Source organism: Bos mutus, chromosome 1 (assembly GCF_027580195.1).
Source record: "Bos mutus isolate GX-2022 chromosome 1, NWIPB_WYAK_1.1, whole genome shotgun sequence".
NCBI lineage: Eukaryota > Metazoa > Chordata > Mammalia > Artiodactyla > Bovidae > Bos > Bos mutus.
The window spans coordinates 116,971,240-116,986,884 of record NC_091617.1 but is presented as its reverse complement, the minus strand read 5'-3'; the positions used below and the strand labels follow the sequence as shown (position 1 = coordinate 116,986,884).

At 41.5% G+C, this 15,645-nt stretch overlaps 1 non-coding gene across 1 annotated transcript; it reads right to left on the bottom strand.

Moving 5' to 3' along the window:
* Nucleotides 1-7,309: 7,309 nt before the first annotated feature.
* On the bottom strand, nt 7,310-7,972 carry LOC102268749 (SS18-like protein 2). Its single transcript, XR_001351814.2, has one exon. It is a non-coding gene; the product is annotated as an SS18-like protein 2 (transcript).
* Nucleotides 7,973-15,645: the final 7,673 nt, after the last annotated feature.

Sequence of the window (15,645 nt, the reverse complement as noted above, 5' to 3'; positions counted from 1 at the left end):
ACATAATGATTTGTCAGCTAGAATATGTCTACATGCCAGTCCTTTAATTTTTCTTTGCTGCTTTCTAATTTTACTGTGACGATAACAAACGAAACCACAGCACTTCCATCAGAAACCAGAGCATGTCCATGAATAACTAACAGACTGCATACAGTTTTCCCAGTGAATTTTCAAAGCCAAACGTGGGTTGGCTTTTGTATATAAATTGCCAGTGCGCCTTTTCCATTCTGGTGGGAGCTCTCTGAAGGGAACATTACAGCTGTGATGAATAACAGTCCCTCTAAAGAAGCTGGCGTGAGGCACGCATTTCATCCCACTGAGTGGAACACTGTGCCTGTCGCCAAATGTGCTGGGTCTCCCACCATTAAATAAATATATACATATGCCACTTGGCTTTGTTTCCAAGCCCTGGTTCTATAGAAACCAACACTTTATTACTATTAATAATACTACAGTTATAATAGATTCAAAACCAAGGAATGGTACTTTGTCCTTAAATGGTGACTTTGATTAAATTTCCCATTGTTCATTACTTAATTATTACCTACAGCATCTTTTAACTCTTCCCTTACCACTACAGTAAATGGCAATATTCTTTCTAATATAAATTAGCAGCCAATATTCTAATCAATGAATCTATAAACAAAACATTGACCTCACAACACAGTTAACATTTATTATGTGACAGGTATTTTCCTAATTATCACTATACCCATTTTACAGATAAGGAAACTGAGGTTAGGAAGGCTAAATGACTTCTCTAACATGGCTTATCTTGAATTTGAACATAGACCACTAAGTTCTAATGCTTCTCTATGTAAGTAAAGCATAAAACCGCTGTTTGATTTTTTCCCCAAGCAGTGGCAGAATTATAACCATACCCGTAGTGTATAGAGAGCTTTTTTGAGAGATAATACTCATCAGTGATCTTGCAATAATTACTGCCATGATGCTTTTTTTTTGGAAATGCTATTTAACAAAATAACTCAGGGTTTTAGTTATAATCAATCGAGAAAATTTGGAGGCAAATAATGCTTTCCGTTTCTTTTAAAAATTGTAATAGATGTAATTTTTATTTTACAATAACATCGCTTAACTTTTGGGTATTTCCTATAAGCTTTAATCTGTCCTCCTGACTCGTGTCTCTCCATCCCACTACTAACCTAAAGAAGCTTACGGAAACTGCAATTCAGTGGCCCAGCTCCCAGTCTCACATGCAACCCCAGCTTCAGTGTGTACCTATTGCTTATGGAACCAAATCCAAAACCCGAATGTCAAAGCCCTCGTCAACATAGCTTCATCTTACTTATCCATTCTTATTTCACACAACTGCTCAGCATGTATCCTTACTCTCAGTGTAATCTCAATCCGAGCCACTGCTCTGTCTTTGAGACACACACTGCTTTATTCCTGATTCCACACCTTCGATTATACTGTTCCTGCATTATGGAATGCTCACCCCCAAAGGGTGATGAAACTTGAGACTCATTTCTTCCTTGACACCAACCATTCTAACCCATGTTGCTTTCCCCTGGTCTTCTTCCTTTTTCCTCAGGTTTGATTTATTTTTTTAAAATGGGTACAGAAATTCCTTTTGTCTCCTGGAGGATGTGAATTCTAATTGTTTCAGCATTTTCTTCTGCTCTCTTCATCTCCTCTTATCAATCTGCATTCCTTTAGTCTGTATATTTGTTTTGGGGTCACTTTCCTTCATATTGGAGGATTTTACAGTATTGGTGATCCTTGGTCTCTGTTTATATTTCAGAGGGAGGAATTAAGGTATGTGAAAGCTCTGGATGTATGAGCAGTGTGTATTATCTAGTGAGCGTCTCCATAAAAGAAAAATGGCAAATTTTAATAAAAACAATACCCTGAAAAGATATCCAAGGGAAAAGTAATCCATTCTAAACTAAAGATTCATGACAATGGAAATTTTGCTCATGAAAAAAATAACTGTGTAGATGCAGAATAGATTTGATTCTAGAGCCTAGTTTAACTGTACATTGAAGAGACAAAGTTGAAATAATAGATCTTCAGTAAAGCAGCTCCACAGTTTATAACAAAGTATAATAGCTCTTTTAATTCTGAGCAGATAAACAAAATTGTTTTTAAAGCAATTGTTAAGAAAATTAATCTGACAGAATATCTAAAAGTGTATTGATGCCCAATGGAAATTTTTGAAAAACATAATTTAGAGAAGTGTAAAATAGTGTACACTTCCTCACAGTTTCCCTGTTTTAACCATCTTACAAAAATATTCGTTTCGAATCACCTTGACTCTTTAAGAATTCTGTGGGTTAATTGCTTTTTTTTTCTTTTCACCTCATGGTTTCCTTTCCTCAGTAATTAAAACTGCACTAAACCAAAAAGAAGCAAATGGGGAAAATATTCCTCAAGACTATTTTTCCTGTCTTGTTAGCAGAACATCTTCAAAATAAAATATTCTTAAAAGTTTTTCAGGAGATACTGAATTCATTGCGATCCTCAAATGAAATGAAACTTGTAAATACCATCAAAACCTCCTTAATTCACTTTCACATATTAAATCATTTTGTCATAATAACCTCATTGATTCATCATTCCTGCTTTTTCCCTCTTTACCTACTCTTTCATCATTACCTGTTGGTGACCCTGATAGGTAACAGTACCTTTGCTGTTTGCTAGTTCTGCCTGATTTATGTGGATGAAGGAAACAGAATGTCACAAATGGTGACTGCCTGGCTTTACACAGGTGCCTGGAGGATGGCCCACTGATTAATGAGAGTCCCAATTTGAAGGAATCACTAGTATGGTTTTTTACAGCTTGACTCTCTGCCCAATGAGGTAATGGCAAAAATTTTCACTTGCCTTAAAGATGATTCCTTGTATATTATATCAAAAAGGAGCTGAGGGTTGCAATTTAACTTGTAAGATATCATTTGAAATATTAAAATGGAGAAAGAGCAGCCAGCAGACAAATTGAAGTGGCAGTAAGTACAGCTGAGGACAAAGTTATCCTGGTTCACACCATGTTCTGAGCTGTACCTTAGACTTATATGGGGGAGCTTTTATATAAACATCCAAAACCAGGCTCCATTCTAGATCTAGTGAAACGGGCCTGAGAACCTGCATATTTGAAAGTTTCCCAGGTAATTCTAGTGCAGTGTGAGGACTGAGGACTACTGAAATAACAGGACAAGATGAATTACACAATGGATAAGAATAATGAAGCTCTCTGTGTCTTCCCAGGGCTTCCCAAGTGGTGCTAGTGGTAAAGAACCCACTTGCCAATGTAGGAGACATAAGAGACGCAGGTTTGATCCCAGGGTCTAAGAAGATCCCTTGGAGGAGGGCATGGCAACCCACTCCAGTATTCTTGCCTGGAGAATTCCATGGACAGAGGAGATTGGCAGGCTACAGTCCCTGGGGTCGCGACGACTCTGACATGACTGAAGTGACTTAGCACACATGTCTTTCCAATTCTGGGTCGGACACACAGTGGGAGAGGGTGCAAAGACATAGAAGGCGTGGCTCTCCTGCTGAGTTTTCCATCCTACCTGAGAGACGAGCACAAGTGAAGATAACTGAATGCAGCATAAAGCAAAGTACAGGTAGGTGGCTGCCATGCCTGCAAGGATTCTGGGAAGGAAGACCCCCATGGGTGTGAAGGGTAAAGGGGCTTCATAGGGGAAGCATTGAGTTGGGGGCTTTGTGGAGCAATGGGAGGGTGCTCCCTGCAGGTGAGACAGAGAGCAAGGGAAGGAGTGTGCATGGGGTATAGTTTGCAGGCTGTCCTGGGGCTGGCGGTTGAGGATTGCCCTGCTCTGCCCCCATCACCACTTCCCACTGTTGCTTTACATCAGTCCTCACTGAAACTCCTTAGTGAAGTATCACTACGGGTGAAGAACTGTGCCTTAGAGATTTTAGGAAGCTGCTCATGCCGTCTCCTAGCAGACCATTCAGGCAAGGCAACCAAGTGATCCGGTCCTCAGGGACCAAGGAGGAAGGAGGGAACCTCTGTATCTGCAGCTATGACATTAGACAGGGAGAGTTTGCAGGGTCAAGGTGGAGACACAGGAGCAAACTGGCCTTGAATGCAAGAGCACCTGAGGCCATCGACAGAAATCTACATTGAAGTGAAGAGGCTCATGGGCCAAGCTCACCAGAATCAGGGCAGAAGGTCAAGAGTGGCCCAACACAGCATTGGAGATAGGCAGCCCTACCTACAGCCAGACACCTCCACACTCCTGGAGGCAGGCGTGTGTGAATCAGGAAGTTCTGGATGCCACACATATTTGTAAAAAATTAACTAGCATTCAAGTATTTTAATATTATTATACAACATACTATATAATGTTATTTTTAAGCAACATGCACCTCAGCCTGCCTCATTCCATACCTGACCCCCAGAGCATGAGGAGACATTCTGGCACCTGTGACAAACAGCAGGAGATGTTCTCCTCCAAATCAATTTTATAATTCATGACATGGCTCACAGATGGGCATTATTAACAGTGCACACCATCTGGCGACTTCCCACTTTAAACCATTACTCTTGCTAAATAGATGTTAAGCTTTCAAAACCATTATTTACAATTTTGGGGTTCTCTAAATCTCAGTGCCTTAGGTTCAAGCCTTCTCTCATGCCTGACCCCTGGACCACCCCTCCTCGAGCTAGTAGGGGTGTGATTTGGACATGGGGTGAGGGTATGTTGTGTCCTTATGTTGGAATGAAAACAGCTAAGGGATTAATGGCTTGTTTCTTAGGTTCATGGAAGAATGTAAAAGTAGGAATGCCACGGCATCCAAGAGGCAATGTCCAAACAGTACAGATCCTTCATGTGATGGGATGAGTCCCCTTTGGGGACCCAGGAGGGACAAGAGACTCATGGAATCAAAGCAAGCTAAAGGCAAAGGAGAAAAGGAAAGATGTATCCATCTGAATGCAGCATTCCAAAGAATAGCATGGAGAGATAAGAAAGCCTTTCTCAGGCATCAATGGAAAGAAATAGAGGAAAACAATAGGGTGGGAAAGACTAGAGATCTCTTCAAGAAAATTAGAGATACCAAGGGAACATTTCATGCAAAGATGGGCATCATATGAACCTAACAGAAGCAGAGGATATTAAGAAGAGGTGGCAAGAATACACAGAAGAACTATACAAAAAAGATCTTGATCCAGATAACCATGATGCTGTGATCACTCATCTAGAGCCAGACATCCTGGAATGTGAAGTCAAGTGGGCCTTAAAAAGCATCACTACGAGCAAAGCTAGTGGAAGTGATAGAATTCCAGCTGAGCTATTTCAAATCCTATAAGATGATGCTGTGAAAGTGCTGCACTCAATATGCCAGCAAATTTGGAAAACTCAGCAGTGGTTATAGGACTGGAAAAGGTCAGTTTTCATTCCAATCTGAAAGAAAGGCAATGCCAAAGAATGTTAAAACTATCACACAGGTGCACTCATCTCACATGCTAGCAAAGTAATGCTCAAAATTCTCCAAGGCTGGCTTTAACAGTATGTGAACCGTGACCTTCCAGATGTTCAAGCTGGATTTAGAAAAGGCAGAGAAACCAGAGATCAAATTGCCAACATCTGGTGGATCATAGAGAAAGCAACAGAGTTCCAGAAAAACATATATTTCTGCTTTATTGACTAGGTCAAAGCCTCTGACCATGTGGATCACAACAAACTGGAAAATTCTTAAAGAGATGGGAATACCAGACCACCTTACCTGCCTCCTGAGAAAACTGTATGCAGGTCAAGAAGCAACAGTTAGAACCAGACATGGAACAATGGACTAGTTCGAATTGGGAAAGGAGTATATCAAGGCTGTATATTGTCACTCTGCTTATTTGACTTACATGTGGAGAACATCATGAGAAATGCTGGAATGGATGAACCACAAGCTGGAATCAAGATTGCCAGGAGAAATATCAATAACCTCAGATATGCAGATGACACCACCCTTATGGCAAAAAGCAAAGAGAAACTAGAGTCTCTTAATGAAAGTGAAAGAGGAGAGTGAAAAGGTGGGCTTAAAAGTCAACATTCAAAAAAGATCATGACATCCGGTGCCATCACTTCATGGCAAATAGATGGGAAAATAATGGAAACAGTGACAGACTTTATTTTCTTGGGCTCTAAAATCACTGCAGATGGTGACTACAGCCTTGAAATTAAGATACTTGCCCCTTGGATGAAAAGCTATGACCAACCTAGACAGCATATTAAAAAGCAGAAATATTACTTTACTGACCAAGGTCCATCTAGTCAAAGCTGTAGTTTTTCCAGCAGTCTTGTATGGATGTGAGAGTTGGACCATAAAGAAAGCTGAGTGCAGAAGAATTGATGCTTTTGAACTCTGGTGTTGGAGAAGACTCTTGAGAGTCCCTTGGACTGCAAGGAGATCCAACCAGTCCATTCTGAAGGAGATCAGCCCTGGGATTTCTTTGGAAGGATTGATGCTAAAGCTGAAACTCCAGTACTTTGGCCACCTCTTGCGAAGAGTTTACTCATTGGAAAAGACTCTGATGCTGGGAGGGATTGGGGGCAGGAGGAAAAGAGAACAACAGAGGATGAGATGGTTGGATGGCATCACCGACTTGATGGACGTGAGTTTGAGTGAACTCCGGGAGATGGTGATGGATAGGGAGGCCTGGCATGCTGCGATTCATGGGGTCGCAAAGAGTCGGACACGACTGAGTGACTGAACTGAACTGAACTAGTAAGTTCCCCATCATTTCAGTTAGAAAACAAAATTCACCTCCAGAAGGTTCAAATTCAGAGATGTTAATAAAGGGACCACTCACAGATGGGTGGGTAGGGTTAAGGGGATTAAAAAGGGGGATGTGGAAGCCCCAGAGACTAGCAACAGCCGAAGAAGGAAAGGTTCTTACTGAAGTCCAGTGAGAGCTGGGGCTAAGTGTGTTCTAGACACTGCACCAAAGTGGGGAGACCTCAGAGAAGAAATCTGTCCATCTTTCTCTCTTACCATCCTCAGATCCCTGCTGGTGCCTCCCATTGGCCAAATCCAAGAGGAAGTTAACCATCAAGGGGAACTAGATGATGAAGGCTGTGGAGGACAGACTCTGAAAGGAACACAGTAGAGAAAGGAAAATGAGTTCATGTTTGTTTGGGTTGGAGTCAGACCCAGAAAACAATCAACATAGCACCACCCTAGACCCCCAAGCACCCCCTCTCCCCAACAACTATTATTCATGGTTTTTTATTTTTATTTTTTTGTGGAAAGGCAAGCTTAATTTCAAGGCAACATGAAAAGAGCAGTCAGGGGTCCACCACCACAAACTGGTAGGAGGGAGAAACAGTCACACGTCCATTTGGCAGTGTCTCAGTGGAAAGTCTCAGCAATTTCTGCTGATCGCCCAATACCTGCTCAGTTTCCTCTTCAGATTGAAACTAAAAAGGTTGACTTGAAGATGCCCATTATATCTCTGTTATCCAAACACACTTATTTCAGGATGGAGGACACTTGGAGTCAACTTAATTGAGGGAATCCACTTAATTATTAAATATTTATACTGAGAATATGGTTAAGTTAGTAGCTTTCTTCACATTTTCACATTTTTAGAAGAGCCACAGAGGTTCCATTCACATTCTAAGCAGTTGAGTTGGCAAAAATCCATTTCATAGGAAATAGATCACATTCAATTACTCCTCACAACAGCCAACTGGAAGACTATTCCATTGCTTTTGAAGCACTGGTTGGGTTGGCATCTGCGATGGTAGCCAAATAAATGAGATTTCTGTGTAACACATGCTGGTACTGGACGCACTCATTCACCCGGCCTTTGTTCTGATATTCCACGATACAGCGGATCAGCTGGTCATTCTCCTCCAGGAGCCGCTGGATGGTCTCCTGATTGACTTCTGCCTTCCCTCTCAGCCAGTCCGGTACGTAGGCCACCGACATCCCGGGAAGCCAGGGTGGAACTCGGCCTCAGGCCCGGCAGATCCCCTGATCTAGACTGGAGTGGACCTACAGCTCCCTATTCATGGTTTTTTATAACCATCTAGAAATAGTCTATGTATATACAAGCTGCAAATGTAATATATGCCAACTTACTTTATACATAAATAGTAGTGAACCCTTCCCTTGCTTCCCCTTGCTTTTTAGTCTTAGATTGGGACTATTCTAGTATCCATGGGACTGCCTTGTTCTTGGAGACCAGAAGTCCTAAAAGTGTGGTCCCCAGACAGGCAGCAACAGCATCACTTGGGAACTTGTTAGAAATGCAAGTAAGTCAGAAACTCTGGGAATGAGACTCAGCAATGTGTCTTAACAAGCCCTGTGGAGCATTTTGATGCACATTACAGTTCCGGAACCAGAGTTCTAGACTTTCTGAATGAGCCTAGCCTCATCTGGTCAAAGCTTTGGCTGCTTCCAGGTCAATGTAGCTGAGTAATTGGTGGACAGAGAACCACATTATCAGGCTCTCAGGGCCATGTCTTTCCACTATATCTGAGAGTAAGAAAAACAAAAGCACTAAGTGTTGAATCAGTATCTGATATCAACTCTCTGTACAAACCAGAACCCCAAAACAGCACGGAAAGGAGACTCACTCTCTTCCTCCTGACACAGCCTCCTTTCTCTCTTTTTGTATATTTAGTTCTTTGGATGCAGGCACTGTGTTTTAATATGTTTGGTTGAATATGTGATGCAATACAAGATAAATATAATCATGGAGCGGCACAATCACATGCTTAGGGTTGGCATTTGCTTGGAATCCACAACAATGAGACTCACTATTCATCCCAGTCCCTCAGGGCACTGACTCCCTCAGGAAGGTCTTGCCAGGCATTTCTCAGCTGTTGGTTAATGTGGCTCAAACACAGCATATATGTCAATGAACAGTCCACACAGAAGATGGACATCTTGTCCTTTGGAAGCTTGCAAACCAGCCTGAGGTTTGGGAGGCGCTTTTTAGCATTGTGAACCTAAGACCCTCAGGGTACCTTGGCTCCCCCATCTACAGAATGGCAGTGATAGAAATGGCAGCCACTATGGAGAACAGTATCAGTTCAGTTCAGTCGCTCAGTCGTGTCCGACTCTTTGCGACCCCATGAATCACAGCACACCAGGCCTCCCCATCCATCACCAGCTCCCGGAGTTCACTCAAACTCACATCCATTGAGTCGGTGATGCCATCCAGCCATCTCATCCTCTGTCGTCCCCTTCTCCTCCTGCCCCCAATCCCTCCCAGCATCAGAGTCTTTTCCAATGAGTCAACTCCTCACATGAGGTGGCCAAAGTACTGGAGTTTCAGCTTTAGCATCAGTCCTTCCAAAGAACACCCAGGGCTGATCTCCTTTAGAATGAAATGGTTGGGGAGAACAGTATGGCGGTTCCTTAAAAAACTAAAAATTGAGCTACCATAGATCCAGCAATTCCATTCGTAGGCAAAGGATGCAGGCACTCCAGTGTTCATTGCAGCACTATTTACTACAGCTAGCACACGGAAGCAACCTAATGTCATCAACAGAGGCATGGATAAAAAAGATGTGGTACGTATATACAATAGGATATTACTCAGCCATAAAAAAGAATGAAATGACAGACCTAGAGATTATCATACTATGTGAAATAAGTCAACAGAGAAAGACAAATATTGTATAATACTGCTAATATGTGGAATCCAGAAAAATGATACAGATGAACTTATTTGCAAAGCAGGAATAGAGTCACAGATGTAGAGAACAAACTTACAGTTACCAAGAGGGGAAGGAAGAGGACCAATTGGGAAATTGAGATTGACATATATACACTGCTGCTGTTACTGCTAAGTCACTTCAGTCGTGTCCAACTCTGTGTGACCCCATAGACGGTAGCCCACCAGGCTCCCCCATCCCTGGGATTCTCCAGGCAAGAACACTGGAGTGGGTTGCCATTTCCTTCTCTAATGCATGAAAGTTAAAAGTGAAAGTGAAGTCGCTCAGTCGTGTCTGACCCTCATCGACCCCATAAACTGCAGCCTTCCAGGCTCCTCCATCCATGGGATTTTCCAGGCAAGAGTACTGGAGTGGGGTGCCATTGCCTTCTCCGGGATAAATGTATACATATAACTGAATTCACTTTGCTGTATATTAGAAACTAACACAACATTATAAGGCAATTATATGCCAATAAAAATTAATTTTTTTAAAAAGGAAAGAAATGGCAGGGCCACTGGCTTGCACAATTCCCTGGAGCATCATTCAGGCACAGTATGATGTGAGTAGTGCTCCATGGAGGGTGAGAGTTGAATGAATGAATAGACAAGAGTTTCTTCTGGTTCCTGCTTCTGGGCTGAGCAATTCCACTTTGCGGCAGAAAGCCATGATGGAAAGCATACTTTGAGTCAGGCAGTGTGGAATTGAGTCCAGCCTCCCTTTCTTTCTTAAATGAGGCAAGCTCATTCAACTAGAAGTGCCCCTTTGATGTATCACCTAGAGGCATGCACGCAATAAACATTTGTTGAAAAACTGAATGTATCTTTATGACTACTAGTTTCTCACTCAGTATAATGGGGTCAATAATATAATTTATCTCATAGGGATAAACTCAGATTAGTTGAGATTTAAATATTCGAACAAATGTTTTGAAAGATCTGGCGCAATGGAAGGAATTCACTATGTGCCATTATAGTCCATGTACCAGGGAGTGATTTAAACACATTGCAAAGATTCCGAACCTGGGATAGCATGTCCTGAGTCAGTTTCCAGAAATAGAACTATTCTAGATTATTCATGATTAAATTTTCATTTCTATAAGGAACTAGAGAAGCAAAGAAAAGAAAAACATTTATAACAGTGGGAGCATGATCCTGGCTGTATATTAGATTCACATGTGCTCATACTAAGCTGCTTCAGTCATGTCCGACTCTGTGACCCCATGGACTGTAGCCCACCAGACTCCTCTGTCCATGGGATTCTCCAGGCAAGAATACTGGAAAAGGTTGTTATTTCCCTCTCCAGGGGATCTTCAGACCCAGGGACCAAACCCACATCTCTTACATCTCCTGCATTGGCAGGTGGGTTCTTTACCACTAGCACCACCTGGGAAGCCCAGATTCACATGGGGAGCTTCTAAAAATTGACAAGTCAAATCCTGGGTCACGGGTCTTGAGTATGGGTATTTTTAAAAACTGCACCCTATGAGTCTAAGGTGTAACCACAAGGGAGAACTCTGACTTATGGACACCTATTACATGCCAAGTGTGTTAGATGTTAGACAAATAGCATCTCCTTCAGCCCTCACAACAACTCTCCATATTAGGTATTGTATGCCTGTTTCACAGATGAGGAAATCAAGGATCAGAGGCTCAAGAAAAATCACCAGGGTCACAACCAGTGTGACAGATCCCAGCGTGGAAACCTAATCTGGAATCATCTGACTCTGAGGCCAGTGCTCTGAATTTCACTCCTTTGCACTCCATCTGAAAGGATCCTGTAAGAAGGGCACCACAAGAGGGCATTGGGCCATGAAGAAGGAAACAAGGAAATGACCCAGGGACCAACTGAAGTTTGGTCACTAGGACAAGTCATAGCAGTATTACCAGAACAGAAAGGTGAAGTCCAGAACGCTCCACGTTATTTCCAACTACTCCCTCTTTGGGCTGAGGCTGGGCTTGTGGTGGGCTCACCATATGCCTGTGCTCTCCCACGTGGCAAAGGGTCATTTACAGCAGAAAATATGGGAGTTGCTTTCCTTTCCAAATAAGTGATGTTTCTTGGTAAAATGCCAAGGAAATTCCTAAAAGTGTCAGAAATGGAGTTTCTAAGTGTATTTTTAGCAAAGAATGATTGGTTTTGTGGCAGTAATTGACAGCTTCCTAAGTGAACCAAATCCAAAATGTTACAAAATGTCAGAGTTTGCATCCAAGACAAACTAGCCCTCTTGTAGATCTGTAATTGTGACATGGGCTCAATTCTCTTTGGGTCTAGATGTTGAGTTTTTACTGGGAATACCACCATCCCATAACTGACTATAAATGTGAAACTCTGAGCTTGGATGGAGACAAACAAAATGTTTCTGTTCTTCTACAAAAGAATTATATTTCACCTCCATAAAACTATCTTCCAAAGCAATTGGGTATCACAGGAGAGGGTAAATAGCACATCTTTTGGTTATGAATTCAGTTTGTCTGGTTCTCTTGGGCCCAAGCCAACAACTGGATGATCAAATAAGAGATCTCAGGGAATAAAATCTCAGATGGTCAAATAAGGGACCTTAGGGAATAAAATCTCTGTACAGCTAACTTCATAATCATATTAGCAGTTTGGACTACCCATAGTTCTTACAAGCTACCATTAAATTATTGGGAAGTGATCTAAATTTCTGAGTTTCCTCATTTGTAAATGAAGGGGGATGAGGTAGGACTTGATATTCAGAGAACTTTCAAGGCCAGAAATTTCATGCTTCTCTGGAACTCTACTGATTGAACTGAATCTTTAGGTCAGAATTAAAAATTCCATGCTTCTCTGAAACCAACCACAAGCTCAGTTTCAGCCCAAAGGGGAATGAGTCAAAATAATGTTTCCTTTTTTTTTTTTTTTTGAGAAAATAAGTTATTTTTATTTATCAAAAGAATAGTTCAATAGAACCATTTCCCCCAATTTTTTTTTGACTCTTTACATGACAGTGATTTTGTAATGTAACTTTCTATATGGGGAATATAAAGGTAATTAAGCCTCCACTCTACCAAGGGTGATGGAGATGGAAATGGCAACCCACTCCAATATCCTTGCCTGGGAAATCCCACAGGCAGAAGGAGACTGGTGGGCTATAGCCCATGGGATCACAGAGAGTTGGACATGACTGGCTGACAAACATAGACATGCTATCATGGGGCATAGATTTTTTTTTTTTTTAAGAAGCAAATAGAAGCAAAATTTTTTATATTATACTAAGAGTAGTAAATGATCAAGAGGAAGGCATACATTTCAGATAAAAGTAAGAAATGGATTCTTGGACAGCTTCAGTTCAGTTCAGTCACTCAGTCATGTCCAACTCTTTGTGACCCCATGGTCTGCAGCATGCCAGGCCTCTCTGTCCATCACCAACTCCTGGAGTTTGCTCAATTCATGTCCATCGAGTCGGTGATGCCATCCAAACATCTCATCCTCTGTCATCCCCTTCTCCTCCTGCCTTCAATCTTTCCCAGCATCAGGGTCTTTTCAAATGAGTCAGTTCTTCACATCAGGTGGACAAAATATGGGAACTTCAGCTTCAGCATCAGTCCTTCCAATGAATATTCAGGACTGATTTCCTTTAGGATGGACTGGTTGGATCTCCTTGCAGTCCAAGGGACTCTCAAGAGTCTTCTCCAACACCACAGTTCCAAAGCATCAGTTCTTCTGCACTCAGCTTTCTTTAAGATCCAACTCTCACATCCATACAAGACTACTGAAAAAGCTATAGCTTTGACTAGACGGTCGGTAAAGTAATATTTCTGCTTTTTAATATGCTGTCTAGGTTGGTCATAGCTTTTCGTCCAAGGGACAAGTATCTTAATTTCAAGACTGCAGTCACCATCTGCAGTGATTTTAGAGCCCAATAAAATAAAGTCTGTCATTGTTTCCATTGTTTCCCCATCTATTTGCCATGAAGTGATGGCACCGGATGCCATGATCTTTGTTTTTTGAATGTTGACTTTCAAGCCAACTTTTTCACTCTCCTCTTTCACTTTCATCAAGAGGCTCTTTAGTTCCTCTTTGCTTTTTGCCATAAGAGTGGTGTCATCTGCATATCTGAGGTTATTGATATTTCTCCTGGCAATCTTGATTCCAGCTTGTGCTTCATCCAGTCCAGCATTTCTCATGATGTTCTCTGCATGTAAGTCAAATAAGCAGAGTGACAATATACAGCCTTGATGTACTCCTTTCCCAATTTGGAACCAGTCTGTTGTTCCATGTCCAGTTCTAACTGTTGCTTCCTGATCTGCATAAAGATTTCCCAGGAGGCAGGAAAGGTGGTTCAGTAAGCTTAAACATGGACAGCTTAAACATGAAATTAATGAAAAGTAAAATGTCTGACCACATGGAAAAAGATTTAAACTCCTTGCCAATTTGACACAAAACACTGACATCAACTAAGATAAAAACTAAACATATACCATTATAACCTGGGCATCAGCAACAAACTAGTTAGTAGGGGTTATTAATTTAAAGAGTATTTAAGATTAGTCATGATCCAAGAAAACCTGGGGCTTCCCAAATAGCTTAGTGTAAAAGAATCCCACCTGCCAATGCAGGAGATGGAGGTTAGATCCCTGGGTTAGGAAGATCCTGTAGAGAAGAAAATGGCAACCCACTCCAGTATTCTTGCCTTGGAAATCCCATGGACAGAAGAGCCTGCTGGGCTACAGTCCATGGGGTTACAAAAGAGTTGGACACAAAATTAGCAACTAAACAACAAGAAAACTTGAAATGTTCTGTAATTTTACAGCATGTATGAAAGAAATTTGGGAGAGAAATTCAAAAATTTGATAATAATCCTAAAAATTTACTTGATATTATCATTTAAAAGGTATAAAACTTAAAGAAAAATTTTCAAGCCATCTAAATACAATAATGCTTATTAAACTGACTAAGGTCCAAAGTATGGCTTTAAATGTAATATTGAGCATTAGAAACAACAGAGACTTCAGAGCCAGCCAGACATGCACACAAACCTAGGATGTTCTGTCACTTTTCTGTGAACCATCCCTTTGAGACTCGGGTTTCTCCTCAATGAAATGGAAATAAGCTCTAGTTACATCAGAGTTATCATGGGGATTAAAGAGAGACTATAAACATAAGTAGTATAGTAGTGCATGGTAGGTGTCCTTATTGTTACTATGATCAATGAGATGGACTGACTTCCTCAATCACCTAGATTCTCCCTCTGCTGTGTACTACTTAGGTTTTGAAGATGAGCAGTTATGTTGAGAAAGTGAGACTGTAATTAGGATGTAACAGAGGTTTCTTATATAGGTGGTGGTTTGGGAAAGTGATAACTGGGAAAATGTTGAGGAAGATTGAAGATAAAAAAGTAATTTAGAATAACACATCTACGTTGAATGTATGCCTCTCGCTGATGTTTCAGGGGCTAATAACACCCCTTCCTTCCTCTTCTGAATTTGGAACCAAGAGGTAGACACAAAGTTACACAGATGGAGATCAAAGTGAGACTTCACTCTTCATAAATAAAGTTGGCTTGGAGAACAGAGTTTAAGTGTGTGACACATGGATCCTAACACCTCACCTAATTTAAGATTGCACAGATTCCTTGGAAGGGCTGTACCACCTTGGGTCATCCCACAGGACTACTTTTCTAAGCTCACCTGTTGAGTTGCAGAGTCAGCCTCCCTCTGTAGTTGGGAGCACAGGGATGAGTTCCTTCTCCAAAATGATAAAATTTGGGAAGTCTGTTCAGGTAAGTCTGTTAGCCCAGGGAGGAAAGAGTGAGGGACAAAAAGAAGCTCCTGGAAGGGAAATTCTCAAACTTTCCCTCTTCCCCTCCTCCTGGAAAATGGAATGGTTAATCTCTTCCTTCTATGGAAACCTACAGGGGTGTGGGGAGGATGTGGTCCCCCGCCAACTAACATTCTTACCTTGGATCTGCTTGCTCTGTGCTTGCCTGGAACTGTTGGAATGTTTTATCAAATGAGAACAAAAGAGAATT